General features: G+C 46.5%; 1 protein-coding gene across 1 annotated transcript in view; it reads left to right on the top strand.

Annotated features, from left to right (window-relative positions):
* The first annotated feature begins 12,373 nt into the window (after window positions 1-12,373).
* Window positions 12,374-12,711, top strand: part of TANC2 (tetratricopeptide repeat, ankyrin repeat and coiled-coil containing 2) — a 151,229-nt gene continuing 150,891 nt past the window's right edge. The window contains exon 1 of the mRNA XM_074557737.1: window positions 12,374-12,394. The gene's annotated coding sequence lies outside the window, so the exon portion shown is untranslated. The remainder of the gene's footprint in view (window positions 12,395-12,711) is intronic.

Here is a 12,711-nt window from a genome sequence, read left to right as displayed (position 1 = left end):
AGAGCCTTATAAACTTGATTTTTTCCCCTGAAAAAATAATAAGCCTGCCTATATTTAAGGCATGAAGTGGACATTATCTTCCTAAAAGATACAGCCAGGGAATGGTTAAGCCTTTCAATATCCTCAGGTGGGAATTAGGGAGCAAGAATGGATGCTTTGTAAGGAATTACTGGTTATTATTACAGACCTCTGAAAAACAGACATGAAATTAGCAGTTGTGTGTCATTTCATTACTGCTTTGGCAGTCTGCTTTCTTTTCCTTTAAGGCTAAGATGGTTGCTAGGGCTTTGTAGTGAATAACCTTTTTGTGTTCAGCTCAAGGCGGGGTGTAATTATTTTATAATTTTGGTTTGTGGGGCCATTTTAGACGTTTTCGGAGAGAAATAATTCGGCTTTTGTTAACCCCCTTCATACTCAGCTGCCAGTCACTAAACAGACAGAGGAGCTCTGTGTCTGTGCTCATCACTGGCACTTGGTACTCGCCTGAGGACCCAGCACCACCCGTGAGATGAGCATGGATTTGACGTTGTTATACACTGGCACTGAGTGACTTTGGAAAGGGAAGCTCCCTGTTAAAGTAAATGTCTGGTTTAGTGGCAGCATCTCTGTGTGCAGGAGATGCTGGAGCCAAGGAAGCACACTTAGGGCTGGCATGCTGCAAAGTGACTGAACTGTTCCACTTCAGGGCAAAGACACTTCTGGGAGTCAGCAAACTGACTCTTCTGCATGGCTGTACTAAAGGTTTTCCCCATCAGACTGTTTTTTTAGGACATGGCAGCTCTCTGTTTAGTTTTTATGATCAGACACCTCTGTTATGGAGAGAGACTGAGAGAGCTGGAAGTGTTCAGCCTGGAGAGACCTTAGAGATCCCTCCAGTACCTACAGGAGCTCTGAGAGAGCAGAAGAGGGACTTTAGACAAGGGCCTGGAGTGCCAGGACAAGGGGAATGGCTTTCCACTGCCAGAGGGCAGGGCTGGATGCGATATTGGGAATAAATCCAGGCAGGCCCTGGCACAGGGTGCCCAGAGAAGCTGTGGCTGCCCCAGGATCCCTGCAAGTGTCCCAGGATAGAGCTTGGAGCAGCCTGGGCTAGCGGAATGAGGAACGAGATGGGCTCTAAGGCACTTCCAACTCAAACAGTTCCATGATTCTATATCTATATTCTGTATCTATATTCTGTATCTATATTCTAACTGTGTTACAGCTGTGCGCTGAGAGAGCAGCAGGACAGGCCCTCAGATCAGAGTGGGTGTCTTGCACACAGGTATCTCCATCTGAGCTGTCTGTCCTGGGTCACTCAGGGGTCCTGAACAGCCAGTTCATGGTCAATCATCCAAAGGTGTGATTTGCCCCCTGCAAAATAGGGAGGATTTGTCCTCCCTGCTTGGTCAGTTGTCTCAGGACTCTCCCCATGGGCTGAGGCCTACGCATGGGCTGAGGCCTACGCTTGGTGTGCTGCAGGTGTCTCCTGTGGGCCAAAGATCCCACCTGGGTGAGGCACAGGTGGACCTGCAGCATCTCTGCTGAGCCCCTGAAGGGTTTTCCAAGCCACAGCCCCACTGGCACCCGGTCCCTGCTGCAGCCCCAGTGCAGCCCCAGTGCAGCTCACACCCGCAGGGAGAAACCTCTGCCGTGCTCCTGACTGCCCTGTGTGGCTGCAGTGACACGGCTGCTGTGCTGCCACCTCAGTGTTGGGTGAAATGCTGCAATCCAGGGCTGCAGACATCACGGTTTGGTCTTTTTTCCCCTTGCTAATTGCTTCCCTACACGTACAAATTCTCAACCGATGCAATCGCTGACAAAGCCCCTGGGAGCCAGCCTTGCTGGGAGCTGCTCAGAAAGGCAGACACCACGTATTTATGGGTTGGAAAGTGGTTTAAAATGACAGCAAACATATTTTTGCTTAAGGTGTGTCTCTAACTTGGGATCCATCACTTGTGCACGTTGCTGTAGCAACGCTGCAATGGCATGGGAGTTGCTTTTAAGGCTGATTTCCGAGCAGATCGTGGCAGGAGCTGTTACCAAGCAACCCACTCCTATGCTCCCATAGCTAGGAAATGCAGCCAGTGCTTTTTAATATTGCCCAGGAATTTGATCATATGTTCATTTTGCCAACTTTGGTCCTTCTGATGCTAAATAATTGCTGAGGAGTGCTACAGATAGATCCCTGTTTTGTGGGGACCTGCCCATCCACGGTTTCTCTAACAGGAATTTTCAGTATGGGAACATTCATAGGAAGGTAAAGTCAACAGTCCATTTCTTTACCAAAAAAAAAAAAAATAAAAGGTTGTATTCAACACATGCTGCTGAAGAATAATTAAAGGTATTAAAGGCAGACCATCTGCCAGGGTGGGAAGAGCTGCATCCTTTGATTCCCAGGTCTTGCACCTGATCCAATGTCATGTTCCAGGACAAGCCTCCCAAAATGCAGGTGTTGAAATGATCTTTGGGAGTTTCTCTTCGTTTCTGCTCTGATTCGCATTCCTTCTGTTTTATCTCCCCAGGACTTAGAGGGGTTTTGACAACAATCTGCTTGTGGAGAAGGATGTGAATTAGTAAAGTTTAGGAAATCATGAAGATGGTGATGGTCCATTTAATGATATTCTGATCTCAAGGGCAAGGCCTTAACTTTGGCCATGGAATTCGTGAATGCCAAAGCCTGAGATTATTTTGTGCTTGTGCTTCTTGAGGCAGATATCAACACTACATTTGGTGGCACAGCTTTTATGTTGAGTTTGGAGGATTATTTAGCAGCACGTGAGAATTTGTTTGGATACAGCAAGAAGGCTCCTAGATTATTTGAGTGACCTGATCTACTGGAAGGTGTCCCTGCCCATTCAGGGCATTGAAACAAAATTATTTTTAACGTCACTTCCAACCCATGGTGATTCTATGATTTTATTTGGGATCACTCTGCTGTCCTGAAAGAGGCAGTACCAGCTTGTTACAGCGACTGTAGACATGATCCTTCATATCTGGTATCAATTTTCTTTTAAATAACAATTATACCTGCCCACAGTGATATTTAACATTACTCCATCCTTGTAAAAATGATAAACTTAACATCAACCCTGAAGGGACTGTGATTAGTCCCACATCCCACATTGTTTTATACTTCTGGAGGGATTCTGCCTGAATAGTTTTAGATTATAAAGGGTAACATTGCAATGATTTGTTGCCCAGAGGAGCTGTGGCTGCTCCATCCCTGGAAATGTCCAAGGCCAGGCTGGATGGGTCTTGGAACAACCTGGTGTGGTCAGAAGTGACCCTGCCCACGAGACAGGGTGGAAATTGAGCTTTCCTGAGCTTCCAGGACCCTCCCAACTCAAACTCTCCCATGACTTAATGTCAATATTCAGTATATTGCTTTCACTTTAGATATTCTATCACAGTGAGGCTAAAGGTATTTGTTCAGGAATGACACAGCTCTGCCAGGAGGCGATTGCTGTGGAAAAACCTTTTCCTACTTCAGTCTGTATATGATGCCATGAGATTAAAAGGATCCACCTGTAGGTCAGCACCTTCCCATCTCTGGGTTATGCTGAGAGAATCCATCCTGCTCAGACATTCACCTGTGGCTGAATCATATTTTCATTCTGTGTTCTCTGTATGTGCTGATCCCCAGTCCCCACCATCTGAACACCTTTCAGGTTATTTGGGAATCTCTTCATGGCAAAATGTTGCTTTAATGGATTTTGAGAAAGAGAAACAAAGCATCAAAAGGTGTTTCAAAAGCCAGAACACTCAGGGAATAAGTGACTGGAAATGGAGCGCTTCATCCAAGGGAAAATAATAAGAAAAAAACAAAAAGAACCAGGACAAATAATTATCTTTATCATGCTTTAAAGGATTCCTTTTCTTCTCAGACATGAAGCAGTTGGTGCAAGACAAACATGCTAGCAGCTACTACCCATGTTAGCTCCCTGTTGTGCTCAGGATGGCAAGGAAGGAAAACAAAACCTGTGTGAATCATTGTTTTCCAAAGATGCTGCTTCCCCTGCAGATATTTACGGGTTGTTTTTTAGGAATCTTTGAGTTCACACACTGCCCACTGATTTTCCATTTTTGTGGCAGGGTCATGATATTACTGCATAATTCATCATGTAATCACATAGATCTGCAGTCGATTTGATTAAAGAAAATGATGCATCAGCTACTCTTAAATTATTACGTCTTTTAGCACAGTGCTTTAAGAAAATCCAGGAATTATTGCAGGTGGAAAAGACCTCCAAGTTCACTGAGTCCAGCCTGTGTCTGATTCCCACCTTGTCAACCAGACCAGAGCTCTGGAGCTTCTTTGGAGCAGGATTCGGACATTTTGTGCCCAAATAGCCTAAAAACCACTTTTGGGTATGCAGTCAGTCATTTTAAAAAAGCGCCCATCAAACACTTAACACCTGGTAAGCGTTACTTTCAAAACTGAAAGTTATTTTAATTTGAAAAGTGTTCCACAGCTTGACAGCATTTCCCACATATTTCTACTGTCTTCCAACTGGAAAAATTTGGAAAATAGTAGAGAAGTGTGTGTGTACATCAGGAGGGAAAGCTCACTCTCCAAAATCCTGGAAACATGTTTGGAAGCAATCTCTTTCCAAGTACAGTTGAAATCAAATAAAATTAAACTAATCAGAATTTTACTTTTCAAAAAGAGCTGCAATTAAATTAAACCTTATTTTCCTAATACTAATTCTGTTGTAAATTTTTTCTGACACATTAAAATTCTCCTGTAGGGGGTGGAGCATTTCCTTTTCCTATTCCTCTAAAAATAACAAACCAAGAGAGTCTAGGAAATAATATTAAGCATGAAATGAAAATGATGTTAGAATTGCAAAGCCAAGGATTTAAGCTTAACAAATTGAGGCTCCTGATGGATTTCATTGATTATTTAGAACTGAGCTGTCCCTGCTCCACGCTTTATTTTGCTTTCCATCACCTGTTGGGTTGTTATTGACACAGGGCACCGAGCACCTCCATGTTCCTGCTGTAGGAATTGCACATCCTGACTGCTCAGGAGTAACTCAGTGTGTAAAGCAGAGGTAATGCTGCACTGGATTCCTGTCTCCAGCTGTTCCCTGTTCATTATTCCTTTAACCTGCACGCCTGCAGTTGTGTGTTTACACTGAGCTGTCAAAGCCCCAGCGTGAAGCTGGGATATTTCCAGTGGAGCTGGTGTAAAAACCTTTGGCTTTTTCAGTTCTGTGGCAAACACTCAGCCAAACAGCATCTGGAAAGCCAGTGGGAAGCAACGAACAAGGGGGAAAACCCTGACTGTATGTGAATAAAAGTGTTGGCTGAAAGGCAAATATCTCCTAGACGGGCAGCTCCTGCCCTCAGCAAGTGTCCCAACAGCTCTGCACTCTGATCCAGAATCCAGGATTTTTAGCTGTGTTGCTGCTGCTGAGGTCAATGTATCACTTGTGATATCATAGAATGGTTTGAGTAGGAAGGGATGTCACGGACATGTTTTATGGAAAATCCTTTCCTTAGGATTTTTCCTCCTGAGAAGCTGAGAGGCCTCAGGAACAAAATGTAAACATTGATTATCTGCTGCTGTGGAATGCAACAGGTGGGTCTGTGATTGGTGTCATGTGCTTGTTTCTGATTAATGGCCAATCACACCCAGCTGGCTTGGACTCTCTGTCTGAGACAGAAGCTTTTGTTATTTATTCTTTTCTATTCTTAGCCAGCCTTCTGATGAAATCCTTTCTTTTATTCTTTTAGTATAGTTTTAATGTAATATATATCATAAAATAATAAATCAAACATTCTGTAACATGGAGTCAGATCCTCATCTTTTCCCTCATTTGAAAACCCCTGTGAACATGATCACAAAGGGACTTTAAAGATCATCTGGTCCCACTCGCTGCCACGGGCAGGGACACCTTCCACTGTCCCAGGCTGCTCCAAGCCCACTGTCCAACCTGGCCTGGGACACTTCTGGGGATGGGGCAGCCACAGCTGCTCTGGGCAGCCTGTGCAGGCCTCACCACCCTTAGAAGGAACAATTTCTTCCCAGTATCCCATCTCACTCTGCTCTCTGTCAGTTTAAAACCTTTCCCCCTTGTCTTGGCCCTCCAGGCCCTTGTAAAAAGTCTCTCTCCATCTTTCTTGTAAGCTCCCTTCAGGTACTGGAAGGTCACAATTAGGCCACTCTTGGTCTTTTCTCCAGGCTGAACAATCTCAATTCTTTCAGTCTTTCCACACAGCAGCTGCTCCATCCTTCAGATCATCTTGGTCCAACAGGTTCCTGTCCTTCCTGTGCTGGGATCCCAGGGCTGGATGCAGCTCTCCAGGTCCTAATAGCAATTGAGCTCCCAAAATCTCCTCAGAAGGTTTAACTTTTGTTGTCTAAACAGAGGAAAAAAAAAAAACCAAACAAAAGGAATGCTGCTAAAATTACCTCTTGTTTTATAACCAAGTGGGAATGGCTGGGGGAGCTGTGACAGGATCTCCCACTGGTGGTGAAAATGTCCCCTCTCCCCTATCAGGGTCCCTGTGGTGGATTAAACAAACTGCAGGAAATGTCAGCAGTAACTGAATAAACAATCTGTGTTTGGGTAGTGTTGGCTGAATAAATGACTGGTTTGATGGCAGCCACTGGAGGAGGGCTCTGTCAATAACAGCAGCACTCAGGGATGTAAATACGGAGATTTGGGATTGTGCTATCAGCATTTGTCAGGTTATGGGTTTTTCCTGTATTAAAAGGGAATATAAAAGAGGCAGTGTGGATGCAGGACAGTTTGAGAATGGGGGCACATGGTGAGGAGCAGGTCACATAGGGTTGTCTTTACTGGGTGCACATAATCTCTGTCCCAGGAAAATCATCCTTTGCTTCAGCAAATGACTGTTCTTCAGCCAGCTTTTTGTGGCTTGTTTTTATTTTTTTTTTAATCTAAGATGCTTTTTCCATTTACTTATTTTTCCTATTCTAAGAAATCCTCAATAAGAAGATAATAAATCCTCAAACAATCTCACCAGGAGTCTCAATGTATTACCTGTATGTAGCAGAGTTGTTGCTCCACCACAATCATGGCCTGTTCCCAATAGGCATTTTCTAGTTCCTGCTCAAATAGTGCTTATGTACAATTTCAGGCTTCTTCCTTTCAGGACCACCTTAACCTTGAGTACTTGAACGATTGGAATTTGTAATTTTTTTTTTCTTCACGTTAACTGTTCTAACTTTGATTTAACTTTTAATCAACTGCACCCGAACTTTTCCAGCTCTGAAGTTCTAGCTCTGAAAGACAGAGGACCAGGTTACTTTTGCCCCTCAGGTCACACTATTTGGCAGGTTTATTATTATTGTGACCTGAGGAATACTTTAAAAAGTCAATCATTAACTGAGTATTAGAAGGTGAGGGGTAAATGAAAATGAAAATGAGTGTCTGGGGGTAGGACAGTTCAAGAAGTGGCACAGAGAGCAGCTGCAGGCAGTGCCCACAGCACAAACAGAGGGTTGTGCTGCTGGCTCTCTGGTGTAAGGACTCATCTGGTCAGCTCAGGGTGCCATTTGCAGTGCCCTGGGCCCTACACCTGCTGCTCTGCAGCACAAAGTCCTCCCAGCCTTTCCCCAACATTTATACATTTCCTGTTTGGTTTTTGCTCTCGCCCTTCTCCCTGTTCCAGACTCTGCCTTTGAGCTGGGCACGCTATCACGGAATTCTTTGTTCTGGTACAGTCAGCATTCGCTGTGCACACTAATCCAGAGTGCAGGCAAGGACAGCAAGGGCAGTGTGGGATCTCAGGATCTGAGTCCTGAGGTGCCGAGCCACCGAGACCACCCTTGGGGGGCTTGGGAGTCCTGGAATGTTCCAGAAGTGTCTGGTGGCTGGACTTTGACCCTACACAGGAGACGACACCTGTATGAGCATAGGAGGACTCCACTGGGGTGAATGGTGAAGGGATTAGTTAATTAGAGGGTGAGACACAGGGTTTAGGATTTCTGTACAGGGGGGTTTAGAGAAGTAAGATGGAGGAATTGGGGCGTGTCCTGTCCTTCTTCTTCTTCTTCTTCTCCTCCATCTTCTGTGGTGATGGTGGCACTTTTGGATTGGTTATTACTGAAAGTGCACCGGGTAATAAGAATAAATGGTATTGGGGAAAAATGATAAATATTGTACACGTAACAATGGGTATAAAGATAGGTGAGTGTGCTCATGGCTGGCTGCTGAGCAGAGCTCTGTCGGGCTGAAAGAACATCTTTTAGATAAACAATTAATAAACACAAAAACCGAAAGAAGAACTGAAGCCTCTTCTCGTCCTTCGATACGCGGGCTGTCCCAAGGCCACTCCGGGCCTTTCCAGGCCCTCCAAACAGCCGAAAAACCGACAGGGCAGCTCCTCTCCCAGAGCCTGGTGCCGGAGTGAGGATGATCTCCACCCCTGGTAAACCTGAGTACCACAACCCAAACCATTCCAGGGCTCTGTAACTGCGCCCATCCTCACTAGAACAGAGATTTTTTTGAACTCTTTATAATGATTCAGAAACGTTCCCATGGTGATGCTGGTCACGCCAGGGAGCTGCCAGATGAGCAGAAGGCTGCACGGACTTGTCTGCAGAGGCTGCTGCTGGGGGTGCCAAATATCTTCACTCAACAGCTGAGGCTGCTGCAGCTCCTTTCCCAGCTCATCCAGTGCACTGGCACGCAGGGCTGGGGACCCTGTCCCCCTCATTAGGTCCCTGGGGGTCCTGTCCATCTCGCTCTGCACCCCTGTGTGTGTGAGATGAGTGTTCTATAATGCTCATCTTTATAATGTGTACTGAGTGCCTTTGTCTTTGACAGGATGAGAGGTAACAGTCTCAAGTTGTGCCAGGTGTGACTTAGATTAGTTATCAGGGAAAAATATTTTCATAGAAAGGGTTGTAAAACATTGGCACAGGTTGCCCAGGCCAGTAGTGGACTCACATCTCTGGAAGTGCTCAAAAAACATGTGGATGTGTGTTGGAGAATTTTGCTCAGACATGGCTCGAAGGAAAAAAGGCCATGAAAATATACAGCTGATGGAAAAGTAAAAGGCAGCTGTAAGCAGCTCATTCTCAAGCCTGTTTCTCAGGCACGTTTCTGTAAACAGCAAGAGTTCTCAAGCCTGTCTTCAATAACAAGTAAATACCTTGTCCTTGGATAAGGTATGGGAAAGCAAAAGTGACAAACATGGAAGCCTTGAGAACCGTTCATATCAGGGTGAGAAAACAAATCCTGGTTTCAATAACAAACCACAGGTATTGAAAACAAAAGGAAGGATTAATGTGTGGTCTGTAACCTATGATGAGCTCGGGTTTTGCAATATGTATGAGCTTAATTAGCACTGTTATAAAATGTGCCTGGTGGATCAATAAATTGGAGTTCGATGCTGATCAGAGGATGGGTCTCTCCCTTCACTTCTACAGATGTGGCACTTGAGGACATGATTTAGTGGTGAACGTGGGTGGTGCTGGGCTGATGGTTGGATTCAATGTACATTAAAGCTGGAAAAGACCTTCAGGATCACCAAATGATCTGAAAGGTGTTTTCCATTTTCCTTAATGATCCCCTGGCTCTGTGATTTTATCACCTAATCAGTGTCTGTGCAGAGATGCAGAGCTGTCCAAGTGAAAAGCACTTGTTCAGTCCATGCCCTGCTGGGTCAGGGTGTCCATGGTCAGCAGTGTGACAATAAATTCCTGGTGGAATTGCATTGCCCAAAGAGTTGTGAACCTCAGGACTTTTTCAGCTGCTCAAGTCACTCTGTAACCTCCAGCAGCTCTTGCTGCCTCTCTGCTTAGAGTGATCCAATCACTTATTGAGGAGATTTAGTGGAAATCCAGTCAAGAGCTATGTGATCACTGCACATACACCAAAATCTTCCATGGTGAGGGACTGTGGAGGTTCAAGCTATGCCAGGAGCACCAAGGACCCAAAGCTGACCAAATGTTTTCTGTGCTTTTCTTGCTGTGCTTTGCTTGAGTAATCAGGACAATTCTCTGTTAGGCATAAAATGAAAGTAAATGATTAGAATAAAGATGTGCTGAGCTGCTTGACAAGGCTTGAATACAGGGTACAGAATCTGTGGGTGTTTGGCACAGCCCCAGCACTGCAGATATTTTAGCTCCTGCTTATTTTTGATTCCGTTCAAATATGATTTACCTTAAAAAAAAAAAAAATTAGCTGCAAAGTAACTGCTGTTACACAACAGATATTCATGATAAAATAATGGCATGGCAAAGCTCTAGGCATGAGCTGAAAGGTTCCAGGGGTGGTCTGAATTATTCTGGCTTGAGCTGCTTCTAGAGTGCCTGTTTGTGTTCAGTGGTTTGGGCTATCACATCACCTTCTTTTAGGGAAGAAGAGCCACAAAAGGCTCAGCAGTGGCACAAGCCACACTGTCACCAGTTCCTGTCACTTACTGTCCCCTCTGGACTCCAAAAGCAACGAGGATGGGATGCTGAGGAAAGCAATACTCTTCCCACAGGGATCAAGGGAGGCAGGAGGGTATAGATTTTGAGGAAAACATTCCTGGAAGATTTCCCTGCTGTAATTTGTTGTTTCAGTGTTTGTTGCAGTGTTTCCTGTGATGCTGCTCTCCTGTGAAGGCAACTGCGCTGACAGATGATGTGGATGACAAGTCTGCATTCACTCTGATGCCACCTTCATTCCAGAAACTTGGCATCATGTTCATCAGTTCTGCTACAAATATGCATAAAACCCAAACCAGAGCACTCTCTGGGTTTCATTAACACCTCCTAGGTAGGATTCTTTCTATTGCAGCTTATTTTTTGTACAAGTAATTTTCTTGACTCACAACTGAAGATTACCCTGTTGCTTCATTTATTTGGTGATTAATTTGGCACTGTGGGCAGATGTGATGTAAAGCTCTTAACCATTCCAGGGTGAGATGCAGGCAAGCAATCTGCACCCAGGAGGTTTAATGAGGCATCCATCCCAAGGGAGTGGAGATAATTTAATTAAAGGGAACATTTTGTACTGGACTAAAAAGATTATTTTGTTGACTTAAGACATAAATATTATTTTTCTTAACGGGAAATAGCCAATAAAAACCCAATATTCTGTTTACCATATATTTTCATTGTGCAAAAATAATGTTTTTCAGTTCGACGAGAACCCCAGATTTCTGTCAGCTACATTTCATTCACACGGGCAATTAAGCAATGCCAAGATGCTGACTGGATTGCTGGTTTCAGTGGCTACCTTACACTATTTAGGCAATCTAAATAAATGTTTATATTAGTTTTAACAGGCAATCCAGCATTTCCTGTGTGCTCCTTGTGCCTCTGGCCTTCAATTGTACGTGATGACCAGTAAAACATTTCTGTTTCCAGGTACTATTCTTCCCAGAAGTCTCATTTGTTAAGAAGAAGCAGCGGAAGTCAGTGAGGGTGTTGGCACACCTGCAGAGGAGCACACAGGCACCGGGGTCATCGTGTTCCATCTCCTCATGACGTGTCGGTGCCCAGTACCTGCAGGAACAGGTTCAACCCTCAGAGGTGGCTTTGGTGCCTTGGCCCTGTGCAGGTCCTGGCAGAGCCTGGAGCAGCCAAAAACCTGTTCCTGCCCATGGAGCAGTGTTTCCTGCTCCCTTCTTTGTGGGCGACCATCCTGCAGCTCACAGAATCAATGATTTGGGTTGGATGGGACCTTGATGATCATTCAGTTTGACGCCATTCCCCTTTGTCCTGTCACTCCAGGCCCTTGTAAATACTTCCATCTTTTGGTAGGCTGCCTTCAGGTACTGGAAGGAGCAATTAGGCCACCCAGGCTGGACAATCCAAATTCTCTCAGCCTTTCCTCAGAGCAGAGCTGCTCCAACCCCTCTAGCCTCCTTGGATTCCCTCCAACACGGCCATGTCCTCACAGAATCACAGATTGGTTTGGGTCGGACAGGACCTTGAAGGCCATCCAGTCTGAACCTATTCCTCTTTGTCCTGTCCTTGTAAATATCTCCATCTTTCTGGTAGGCTGCCTTCAGGTACTGGAAGGAGCAATTAGTTCACCCAGGCTAGACAATCCCAATTCTCTCAGCCTTTCCTCAGAGCAGAGCTGCTCCACCCTCTAATCATCTTGTTGGAGGGAGTCCAGAGCAGGCACCAAGTCCACGTCCTTGCTGGGACCCCAGAGGCAGCTCTGCAGGCGGGGTCTCACCTGAGCGAGGCCCTGGACCTGCTGCCCACCGGGAGTGGGGAGGCAACCCAGGGTAGATCGGGCTGCGAGCGCACACGGCTCGGGCACGTCCTGTGGCTCGGCCACGGCCGCGGCCGCGTTCCCCGTCCCCGGCGGATCCTGCCCCCGCCCGCGCCCAGAGTTTCCGCGTCTCGCCGGGCGCGGGCGCTGCTCCCCCGCTCCCGGCCGGCCGGGTGTCAGCGAGGCGCATCCCCGGCCGGCTCCCGCAGCCGCGCCAGGTACGGCCGGAGAGGAAGGGGTGGGGAGAAAAAGGAAAGGCAGGAAAGGAAGGAAAGGCGATGCGGGCAGCGCGGAGCCGGCAGCAGCGCTGCGCTCCCGAGGAGCGTGGCGCGCCTGTTTTGTATAACCGTGCCCTCGTCACGAATCCGCGCTTGGCCGCGCCCCTCCGTGCGCTCATGGGGGGCGGTGGGTAAGGGAGCCCCGGGAGCGCGCGCGCCCGCGCGCCGCTTCCCTTCCCCGCCCTCCGCGGGCTCCCGTGAGGCGGCGGCGGCGGCGAGCTCGGAGCCGACCGAGCGAAGGAACGGGGGAAGGGAAG

The sequence above is a fragment of the Zonotrichia albicollis genome, chromosome 23 (assembly GCF_047830755.1).
Source record: "Zonotrichia albicollis isolate bZonAlb1 chromosome 23, bZonAlb1.hap1, whole genome shotgun sequence".
Classification (NCBI taxonomy): Eukaryota; Metazoa; Chordata; class Aves; order Passeriformes; family Passerellidae; genus Zonotrichia; species Zonotrichia albicollis.
This window is presented reverse-complemented; position numbering and strand designations above follow the sequence as displayed.